Source organism: Nyctereutes procyonoides, unplaced genomic scaffold, assembly GCF_905146905.1.
Source record: "Nyctereutes procyonoides isolate TBG_1078 unplaced genomic scaffold, NYPRO_anot_genome, whole genome shotgun sequence".
Classification (NCBI taxonomy): domain Eukaryota; kingdom Metazoa; phylum Chordata; class Mammalia; order Carnivora; family Canidae; genus Nyctereutes; species Nyctereutes procyonoides.
In genome coordinates this window covers 28,147,534-28,158,605 of record NW_026575159.1, presented here as the reverse complement: position 1 = coordinate 28,158,605, position 11,072 = coordinate 28,147,534, and the positions used below count along the sequence as shown (strand labels likewise).

At 36.2% G+C, this 11,072-nt stretch overlaps 1 non-coding gene across 1 annotated transcript; it reads left to right on the top strand.

Moving 5' to 3' along the window:
• Window positions 1-609: 609 nt before the first annotated feature.
• LOC129502681 (U6 spliceosomal RNA) lies at window positions 610-713 on the top strand. Its single transcript, XR_008663005.1, has one exon. It is a non-coding gene; the product is annotated as a U6 spliceosomal RNA (small nuclear RNA).
• The last annotated feature ends 10,359 nt before the right edge of the window (window positions 714-11,072 follow it).

Sequence of the window (11,072 nt, the reverse complement as noted above, 5' to 3'; positions counted from 1 at the left end):
CAGATTTCATTTAGTTAAACATGTCTTTATTATTCTTTCACATTTTTGGATATTCCTACTGGACATATGATAAATTCTAGGTTGATAGTTTTTATGTGCATGTGTGTGTTTTAATTACCTTAAGGATGCCATTCCATTGTGGTTTTTTTATTGTCTCTTATAAAATGTCAATTGTTTTTTGTTTCATAATTCCTTGCAAATTACGTATCTTTATTTTCCTGACTGCTTTAAAAATCCTATGAAAACAACCATTTTCCAATGGTTTTCAGCAGTTTTCTTTGGCTATGCCTAAGTGTGTTTTTAGGGCTTTCATGTTGCTGCATAGCTTAGATTCTTCTTAGATCTGTAGGTTAAGTTTTTCAACCAAATGTTTGGTATTTTTGGTAATTAGTTTATCAATATTTCTCTTTTCCTATTACTTCCCTCTTTTCTTTCTAAGAACTCCAATGATATGCATGTTGACTTTTATACTGTTTCATGGGTCATTTCTTTTTCTATTTTTCCTATCTGAAGATTTATCTTGATCGGCCCTCACATCTTCTGACTTTTTCTCCTGTGGCCTTCAATCTGATGCTTAGACTCAGCATTTTAAATTTAATTTTAAGAACACTACATTTAGTAGCACATATACTAAAACTGGAACAATACAGAGAAGATTAACATGCCCCCTGCGCAAGGATGACACACAAATTCATGAAGCATTCCGTATTTTTAAATAAATCAATCAGAGAAATACAATTATCATATGGTTGCACTCATGTGGAATATAAGAAACAGTGAAAGGGGCGATAAGGGAAGGGGGGAAAACTGAATGGCAAAAAAAGAGAGAGGAAGACAAACCATGAGAGACTACTAATTCTGGGAAGCAAACAAAGGGTTGCATAAGGGGAGGGAGTTGGAAGTGGGGTGACTGGGTGATGGGCACCAAGGAGGGCACTTGATGTGATAAGCACTGGTTGTTATACTATTAGGTTGTCAAGTTGAATTTAAATAAAACTTTAAAAAATAAAAAAATAAAAACACTACTTATCAGTTCTAAGGTTTCTTTTTAGGATATTTTTATAGTATTTTGGGTGGTTCACAGCTTTCTCATTGTGTCTGTCTTTCCATTTAAGTCTTTCAACATATTTCTGACAGCTATTATAAAGTCCTTGCCTGCTGAGTCTAACATTTGTGTCATCTTTGTGTTTGTTTATGTTGACTGATTATTTTCTTTGATGAGAGTCTTGAATTTCAAGGATTTCTAGGTCTTTTGCATGCTTATATTGAATACTGTGAATGACTAATTGTAGGGGCTCAAGATTATGTTGTCTTCCCTTAAAGTGTGTTATGTTTTGCTCTGGCATGTGATTGAATTACTGGCGTTGGTTCTTGTATACTGCTGGGGACTATTCTTTATGTCAGTTTGGTCCTTAGTCTTAGACTGTGACTTTTGGTCTAGAATGTAGTCCTTATCTCCACAGTATGACTTTTCCAGAACCTCAACATTATCACTGAGGTGCTCATTAAGAATGTGCTGTAGTTAAACATGTCTGGCATCTCCTAACTCTGCAAGACCTCTAACATCTCTGTTCAGAGCTCAGCCTTGCAGCAACCACTCTCTATTAGACACTGCAAAGTTTACCTAATGTAAACACAGGCCAACTATTGGCCAAGCACCTGTGGGCATGCTCTGTGTCTATGTCCTTACCCAAGCTTTCTTCCTTCCAGTACCCCGTCCAGCATAGGAAAGTTATCTTAGTAGCCTTAAACTCTTGTCTCTGTGTATCTGTCATTCTTGGTTTGGGCTCCACCTAATTACACCACTTTCCAGAAAATACCCTCGAGTAGAAAGACAAGCAAACACGAGACTCATTTAATGTGTTCCTATTTTCTTAAGGGTCATACTACTGGGCTATTGTCCTATAATTCAAAGCCTGAATATTGTGTCCAGTTTTACAGTTACTTATAGTTAATGTACAGTGCTATTGTAGTTTCTGCCTCCTGACCAGATTTAGAAGTCCATGGTTTAAGCTAGATAAATTACTCTAAGTAAAGAAACATCTTCAGTGACTTTGATAGAAGCATATCAAAGTAGTAATCATTAAAGAATCTTTTTTTAAATTATTTATTGACTCATGAGAGACAGAGACAGAGAGGCAGAGACATAGGCAGAGGCAAAATCAGGCTCAGGGAGCCTGATGTGGAACTCAATTCCAGGATCTCAGGATCACTACATGAGCCAAAGGCAGATGCTCAGCCACTGAGCCACCCAGTTGTTGGATCATTAGAGAAACTAAGTGAACTGTGGTGGTTACACTCTCATTCTTCAAAAGGATCCTAGTCAGCTCAGGCTGCCATAACAAAATACCATAGATTGAGAGGCTTAAACAATAGAAATCTATTTTCTCACAGCTCTGAAGGCTGGATGCTCTAGATTAGGGTGCCAGCATGGTCAGGTTCTTGGTGAGGACTCTCCTCCTAGTTTGCAGACAGCTGCCTTCTCGCTGGGTCCTCACAAGGCAGAGATAAAATAAGCTCTTTGTTGTCTCTCCCTATTAGGGCACTAATCCCATCATTTGGCTCAAATTACTTCCCAAAGATCCCATCTCCAAATAATATCAAATACACTGGAAATAAGGGGCTAAACTTATGCATTTTGGGGGAGAGACAAACATTTGGTCCATAACAGAGAACCGTATTCTCAAGATTGGTGTAATTTCATACACAGGGAGATGCAGTACCAGAAGTTCAGTATGTTTAGTAAAATAGTTCAGAGTATATACCAAGAGAGCAAAGAATGATTAATTTTAATAATTTAGGGAAGATGCCATGAAAGTGCTAGAATTTGGATTGTTTAAAAGTGTGAAAAAGTGGCAGGAAGATAGAGTCAAATGGAGAAAGTAGTCATTAGGAAATTAATGCTGGGATCCCTGGGTGGAGCAGCGGTTTGGCGCCTGCCTTTGGCCCAGGGCGCGATCCTGGAGACCCGGGATCGAATCCCACATCGGGCTCCCGGTGCATGGAGCCTGCTTCTCCCTCTGCCTGTGTCTCTGCCTCTCTCTCTCTGTGACTATCATAAATAAATAAAAAAAATTTAAAAAAAGGAAATTAATGCTAATTAATAAATAAAATCAATAATATTCCAGGACATTGAAGCTAAAGATACAATCAACTTTTGTTTTTGACCAGCAAAAACCATAGCCTCATTCCCCTCTCTGTTCATCTGTTTAGTTTTGTACATTCCTTTGTATTAGATACTTATTCTCTTCCATGTTGATGTTAATGTGTTTCTAAGGTTTTCTCGGAGAATGAGCTACTGATTCAAGTATATGTATGTGGATTACCTGAACACTTTGAATATCACCAGGTCTTAATTTTAAAATACACAAATCATATATATATATATATATATATATATATATATATATATATATAATATTAAACTATTATATACATATACACATTTCTAACATATATATACCAGTATATGCACATAAATACATGAACTATTCATATATATCACACATATATGTATATATGCTTGCTTAACAACAGCTTAGCTCTCATGGGAAATCTGGAACCATGTATATACATAAATTTATAGGCATCAAGAAGTTCAATGTGAGTGACTTATTACAGAAGTATGAATTAGAGCATATGGAAAACAGCACACTTTATTTTGCTATTCACTTGGGAGGAATTACCTACCTATAACTGAGCGTCAGAAGTAGCTTAATGCTTCAGGTCACGTTACAGCAGGCAAATGCTACATGTAGAAAAAACAAATGCCATTTTATTAGCTTTTCGGGGAATAATTTGTTCTCCTCACCACCTTCCTTCTGAGGGGTCTTCCTCGTTGCCCGCCGCATTCTGCTTATGGTAAGTCGGACACTGGTTCCTGGCAGGACACAAATAACCTGGTCAGATGTTGAACTGTGGTATCTGCAACACTCCAAAACTGTCCTGTGCTTACATGAGCAGTTTACAGCACTCAGATCTGCTCACCGAAAAGATCTGATGGAGGATCTAATCTCTGTGAAACTGAATCCCACATCTCTGTGTTAAGCTTCAGTATCAATCCAAGATTTTTGTCTTGTGCTTTTTATCTGCACAATGAGCCTCACCACCGGAGTGTTCCCCCAGCCTCTCACACTTGTCCTGTCTGTCGTTCCATTTACACCATCATTGCCTCCCTAACCCCCATCTTCTCCAATTTATGGTGCCATCACCACTTTTGTTGTCAGGCCCTAATGTATGTAGACTTCTTTCTGCAAGCAGTCAATAAAATTTTTAATTCAGATACTGATTTCCTGTACTCCTTAACTGATCTCCTAAATACTCTCAGCTACATTCGCTCTCGAGACCCCTAGACTGATTCAGCACACCATCAGTTCACACGCATGATAACGCAGTTTGATGAGAAGCTAACCAGGTTTGGAGGCACAGGTGTGAGCCTCCATTCAGCCTCTGGCAAGCTTTTACCTTTTGTGGGTTACTCCAAAACTCTCAGTTCTCCTTTTGGTAAAGTGTCAGTGGAATTAAACCACTTACAGTTCTTAATTTCTTAAAAACATACTCTGGTTTATTAAGTATGAAAATATGCACTTGCAGAAGATGTGAAAAGTGTAGCTAAATATAAGGAAAAGTAGGTATCACCATCCATTTATTCAACTGACACAATGATTATTTACTGTGTCAAAAGCTGTTAAGTGTTTGGGAGAGAGAGAGAAATAAAATAGGCTGATTCACTGATCCTAGGAGAGGAACTCTCCTGCAGTGGCAAATTGTCATTTTTATAAACATTTTTTTTCAAAACATTATATATATGCATATTTGCAGCATATATATTGAATAAATGTATTATGTATTTAGCAAATGTTTGAATAAATATTTTGTTTCATTTATATTCAAGATATATATTCAATATAGGTTTTACATGTATATGAACAAATTATATATTTTTTATCCTACTTTGTTTTCCCCTTAACATTAATTTAGTCATTTTCTCATGTCTTTGGTTATATTATAGTTTTAATCGTTGTCCAGTTTTCGAAAAATAGGTATGCCTATAAAACAAAGCATTTTCCAATTAAGTACACATTTATTTATAATTATTTGCCCCTGTAAATAGTATGAGGTTGAATCTGCTTTTACGTGGATTTTTTTAAAAGATTTTATTTATTTATTCATGAGAGACAGAGACAGAGAGAGGCAGAGACACAGGCAGAGGGAGGAGCAGGCTCCATGCAGGGAGCCTGATGTGGGACTCGATCCCGGGTCTCCAGGATCACGCCCTGGACTGAAGGCAGCACTAACCCACTGAACCACCTGGGCTGCCCTTTTACATGGATTTTAAAATGTATTTCTGAGTAGTTGATTAAGATCTAGTCAAAATAAATTAATATTTCTAGACCTCGAATCTATTCTAAATCACTGCTAACAGAAAACTAACGCAAGTCACATATGTAGTTTCAAATTTTCTAGTGGCCACACTTAAAAAAAGTAAAAAGAAATAGGTGACATTTATTTTTATCATTTACTTAACCCAATATTTAAAAATATCACTTCAACATATGATCATTCTAATGTTGACAACATAACCATATTTTTCTTTCTATTGTACTAAGCCCTCAGAATTGGATGATATTTTACACTTAGAACACATCTCAGTTTGGGCAGTTTGGACCACATTTCAAATGCTCAATAACCGCATGGAGCTAGTGGTTTCCATTAGCTGTGCAATTCTAGGCTGTATAACGAGAATGAAAGCTCATTCATTTAAAGAATTTAACAGAGCTATTTTAAGAATTTGAGTTTATAGTTACACTCCCAGTACCTATAATAGTATCTCATCCATACACGAACACAGTAAATATTTCTTTAAATAATGAATGAATGTTTGAATAATAACAAAACAAATTTCAAACCTAATTTGTGCCAGTTTCAAATCCTGTTTGTATAATTGTTGATCGCCCATCTCTCAATGTACACTCTACTCTTATTATTTTTAGCTGATGGGTAAATACTAACATGTTAATATTATTTTATATTTTTGTTTCTTGTCTATATGATTTTTAAGATATTTTCCATATAATAATTAACCATTTACTTCTCTCATTTTCTTTATATTTCAGTTCCATTTCCAATTCTTCAGTTGGAATATTTTTATTGTTTGTAAAAGCTGTGCGTACTCTGTGTATGTTGTATCTATCTGTGTTTGTCCACAACATTGACTTCCATCTTTTTGTGATGAATATTTTTGTGAATTTTGTTTACGTTTTAAATTTGGTCATGATGGGTTTTGGCTTATACCATTAAAAAGGCATCATTAAATCTTCCCAGGTTTTGTGTATTCTGTGCTTTCTTACTGATATACAATTGAAATTATTGGTTACTATAGCCTATCTGATTTTTAGTTAAAATTAATTTACACAAACACATGCCAAATTCAGCAAAACACAAAGCCAATTCAGAAGAATTAGTTTAATTCTGGATCCCCTTATTTCTTATCCTATGCCTTCTAATTAGAAATATCACCCATTCATTTTGTTTTGAAGATCAACTACCTGTCTCCAGCTAAAGTCTCACTGTCCATGTCAGTCAGACTCCGGCAGTCTATAACCTCGCTGCAGCCTTTCTACAAGGCATCTGCACATGAATATTTTTCAGATACTTTAATAATGCTTGTCCACTATTGACAACCTACTCCAACCCTGTTGTACTTTACATCAAGACCAACACCACCACTTAGTTGAGTGAGAAACGTGAGGAGCATCGTGGCCTCATCTTACCTTTCTCTCTACCCACTGAACAGCCCCATCTTCCATATCTTCAACATTGATTTGAGTCTCTCAATCTCTTGAGACATCATGCTTGCTCCTGGCCACCACCATTTTCTCTCAGGATTTTTACAGTGGCTTCCTAAGGACTTCCCCTGTCTTGAGTCTGACATGACTTATAATGTCCTCCAAGACCAGAACACCAACTGTCTTTGTAACCTAATTTCTTATGCTCTTTCCCACTTCACCCAGTGGTTAAATAATGTTTGAAGATCATACAGTTAATATAACTTAAATCCACATCTAGCCCCAAAACACAGAGATTGAGAAAACCCAATTTTGTAATTTTTATGTGTAGATCTGTGATCCATCTGAATTAATTTTTGTGTATGAGATGGGATAGGGAATAATGTATCTTTTCCATCACTGTTTCTTAAAAATTCTTTTTTTTTTGTCTCCTTAAATTCATTTGGCCACTTTTTCAAAACTTCATTTCCCAAAAACATATGGATCTACTTTTAATTCCCTCCTGTCTCGTGGATTTTTACTTTTAGCCTATTATCAATTCCACATTATCTTGATCATTCTACATTTATTATTTATATGTATGTATCATTAGTCAAATAACATCAACTTTATGAAATAGTCTAATTAAATTAAATTTATTTTTTTCCTAAGTTTGCTTTAAATTTCCTAATAACTTTGCATATAGGCTTCTTAATTTCTACAAAAAGGAATTTTGATTGGTATTGTATGGAAAGTATAGATGAATTTGGAGAACACTGACATCTTAACAACACAGCATATTTTGATCCATAGATATGGTAGATCTCCTTATTTAGGTGTTACAGGTTTGTCTCTTCAAAATCTTATAGCTTTTAGTCTAGAGATCTCAAAACTCATTTGTTATTTTATTCCCTAAGTATTTAACTTAATTTTTTTTTAATTTTTTTTTAAATTTATTTATTTATGATAGTCACAGAGAGAGAGAGAGAGAGAGAGAGAGAGAGAGAGAGGCAGAGACACAGGCAGAGGGAGAAGCAGGCTCCATGCACTGGGAGCCCGATGTGGGATTCGATCCCGGGTCTCCAGGATCGCGCCCTGGGCCAAAGGCAGGCGCCAAACCGCTGCGCCACCCAGGGATCCCTTAACTTAATTTTATTAGATATATTATATTAGGTCCAATATCCTTATTATTTCATTTTGATGCCATTACAAATGATATTTTTAAAAGTTTATTTTCCAGTTGTCCATTGACAGTGTATAGAAAGAGCTGATTTCTGTAAAACTGGATTTGTATCCTGTTACCTGCTAAAATTCACTAGTTCCTTAAAGCAATATTCTAAGATTTCTTAAGATTTTCCATGTACTCAAACATCCTATCTGCAAATAAAACCAGTTTCATTTCTTTCTTTCTCATCTTCCTACCTTTTCATCTTTTTGTCTTGTATCACTGGCCCGGACCTCCAGCTCAAAGCTGAATAGATTTAATGAGACTGAATATCCTTGCTTTTTCCTGATCTTAGGGGTTAACATTCAAGTTTTTGCCATTAAGTATGATGCTAGCTGTGTGATTTTGTCGATGCCTTTTATCAGGTTGGGGGAAATTGTCCTACATTACTATTTGATTAGAATTTTTATTATGAATTAGTTATGGATTTTGCTAAATATGTTTTTTTTTCTTTTTGGATCTCCTAAATTATCATGTTATTTTTTCTCTCTTATCCCTTAATGTAGTGAATTACATTGATTAGTTTTTGTCATGATAGATTACACTTTTACATTTTCTCCCATTCAAGTGGCTCATATTTTGTTAAAATTATTTTAACCATACTTCTAATAAAATTGGTGTGTAATTTTGTTTTGTGCAATATTTGTATGTTTTTATATCACCTATGTATATATGATATATAGGATCCCATTACAATGGAATGATTCATATAATTTATATGTTATATATTATATATAGCTTTATATTATAATATATAGGATCCATTACAATGGAATAATTTATATGCAACATTCTACTTTTTCTCTCTCTTTCAGAGCCCTAAAATCTTGGAAAATACATTTTCCTGGCTTCCTTGCTAAACAGTTTGGTTTAGGTTCTTCTAATTCAAAGTACGTCAGTTAGCTGTGAATGGCAGAAGGGAAGAAGAATCCTCATTCCCTGGCTATAGCTACAAGAGGACATTGACAGACAGTGGGCAATGCTTTCTCAGCAGCTCCCAAAAGTTCCCCTGAGAGGCGCCCATATAGTGTTCAGGCACTCAGTTCATTGTGTCTTGCAATTGATTAATTTCCTGGTGTCTGGAGGCCAGTGGGGGCTTCACTGAACTTTGATCCTCCAACCCTTCCCTTATGTATGAAACATCCTCTTGCTCAAAAAACACTGGAGGTATGCTTGTTTTTCTCATCAAACCCAAAATGATGAAATTACAGATAATCATATTTTTTTTTAAGATTTATGCATCTCAGAGACAGAGAGACAGCATGGGTGGAGGAAGGGGGCAGAGGGAGAGGGACAGAGAAAGCAGACTCCCCAATGAGCATGAGACCCATTGTGGGGATCCATCTCCAGACGGAAGATCATGACCTCAGGCAAAACCAAGGGTTGCATGCTTAACTGACTGATCAACCCAGGTGCCCCACGGATAATCATAATCCAAAACAGGTCATAGTATCTTAAGTTAAAGACCCAACACACAAATCAACACAGACATGCAACTACTATGCAGAAATCTAAATTAGTCATTAGGATGTCAAATTGTAACTCATTAAAGTGGCATGTATCAGATGGTATATTTGCTATATGAATGTAAATTAATATTTCTAGATTTGAAATTATTACTAATAATAAATATTGGAAGATCTATAACTGCAGGGATCACTGATAACTTCTCATTGGATGCAGTCAGGAAATAGGCAACAGAAAGTTTGCAGTGTGGATGGAAGGCTGACTTCCATGCAGAATCTCAGATTGCACACTTATTAACAATGCTAAATTCGATAATGTGGCTGATTCCATATCTTGGATAGTCTGACGCAATACTTCTCATGGGGAGAGAGGAAGGTGAGAGAGTGAAACATATGCTTCCTCTCTCCATACTCGTCCTTGATTTTCTTCATGGGAGAAAGAACAACACCTCCCTGGGGCTCTTAGAAGGTTCATCAGTGCTGATGTGTAGCCAGACTGAGTGCCCGCTCAGCTGTTAGCCATTTGTGCTTTTTCTTCCATGATCACACTATTTATATATTCTCTCTCTTTCTCTTTCCATGAAAATCAAGCATCTATGAAATAGTTTGTCTTCTCAGAACCTGGAACAATGACTGGCATGTAGTGTTCAATAACTATCTGAAAAATGAATGGAATAATCGGTTGGGCATTTTTTTAACTGACCAGGGTATTGAAATTCAACATCATTTTAGACTTGATAGACTCCTGCTTGCTGCTCCAGTTTTAGAAACACTGCAATAGGAAGGATATTAAAGTTATTCTGAGATAATAAGAAGGAAATCAGAAGAAACTGACATTTGACATTGCTCATTTGGTAAGAAAATGCTGCCTGGAAAGCAGCCCTGTTATTTAGCACAAAATGTCTCTCGTCTCTGTCTTCAGGCATCCTAGAACTGTGCCTCCCTGAGCCATCATAGCTAGGCCACACCACTAACACCTAATGGGAACAGTTTTAAATACACAAGGACAGATGTGACTGAAGTACTGGAGAAATCTGACACTTCTGTGTGAAACAGAGTATTTTAAAGACTCAAATATTTAATGAGTAAGTCACAGTTTCTGAAAACCTATCATAAGAGATGAAGTTAAGCCATTGTTTCAAGAGTGATGGAGTGATTTAAAGTTACCATGCGGCTGGTTTTGCTGACCATGTGCCTGGATTCACCGACCATTGGTTACTCTATGACCCTTGGATCTCTAGTGAGCCCTGCTTTGGGTTTAACTAAGTATAAAATAAGGAGAAATAATCCCAGACATTCAAAATTTATAGAACTCAAATTCCAAAGCCTACGGGCTTTGAAAAGACATTTAAAAACAGAGTTGAATTGGAAAAAATGAATCTCCTGCCTTTTGGCCTCTTGGCAAGAAAGATCATCCCTCAACTAATTAGTAGAAGAAATAAGCCTGCACTTTAACCCACTTACTTTTGGAATTAATCATCCCAAGTCTACCTGTTTTAATTAAGTATATTTAAGGCTCACACAAAGGGATTTAATTAGACTTAGATATAGTGCCGAGCTGGGAAACCCAGGAAGGGTACTTATGTCTTAAAAAAGCAGACCATCATGGAGCAG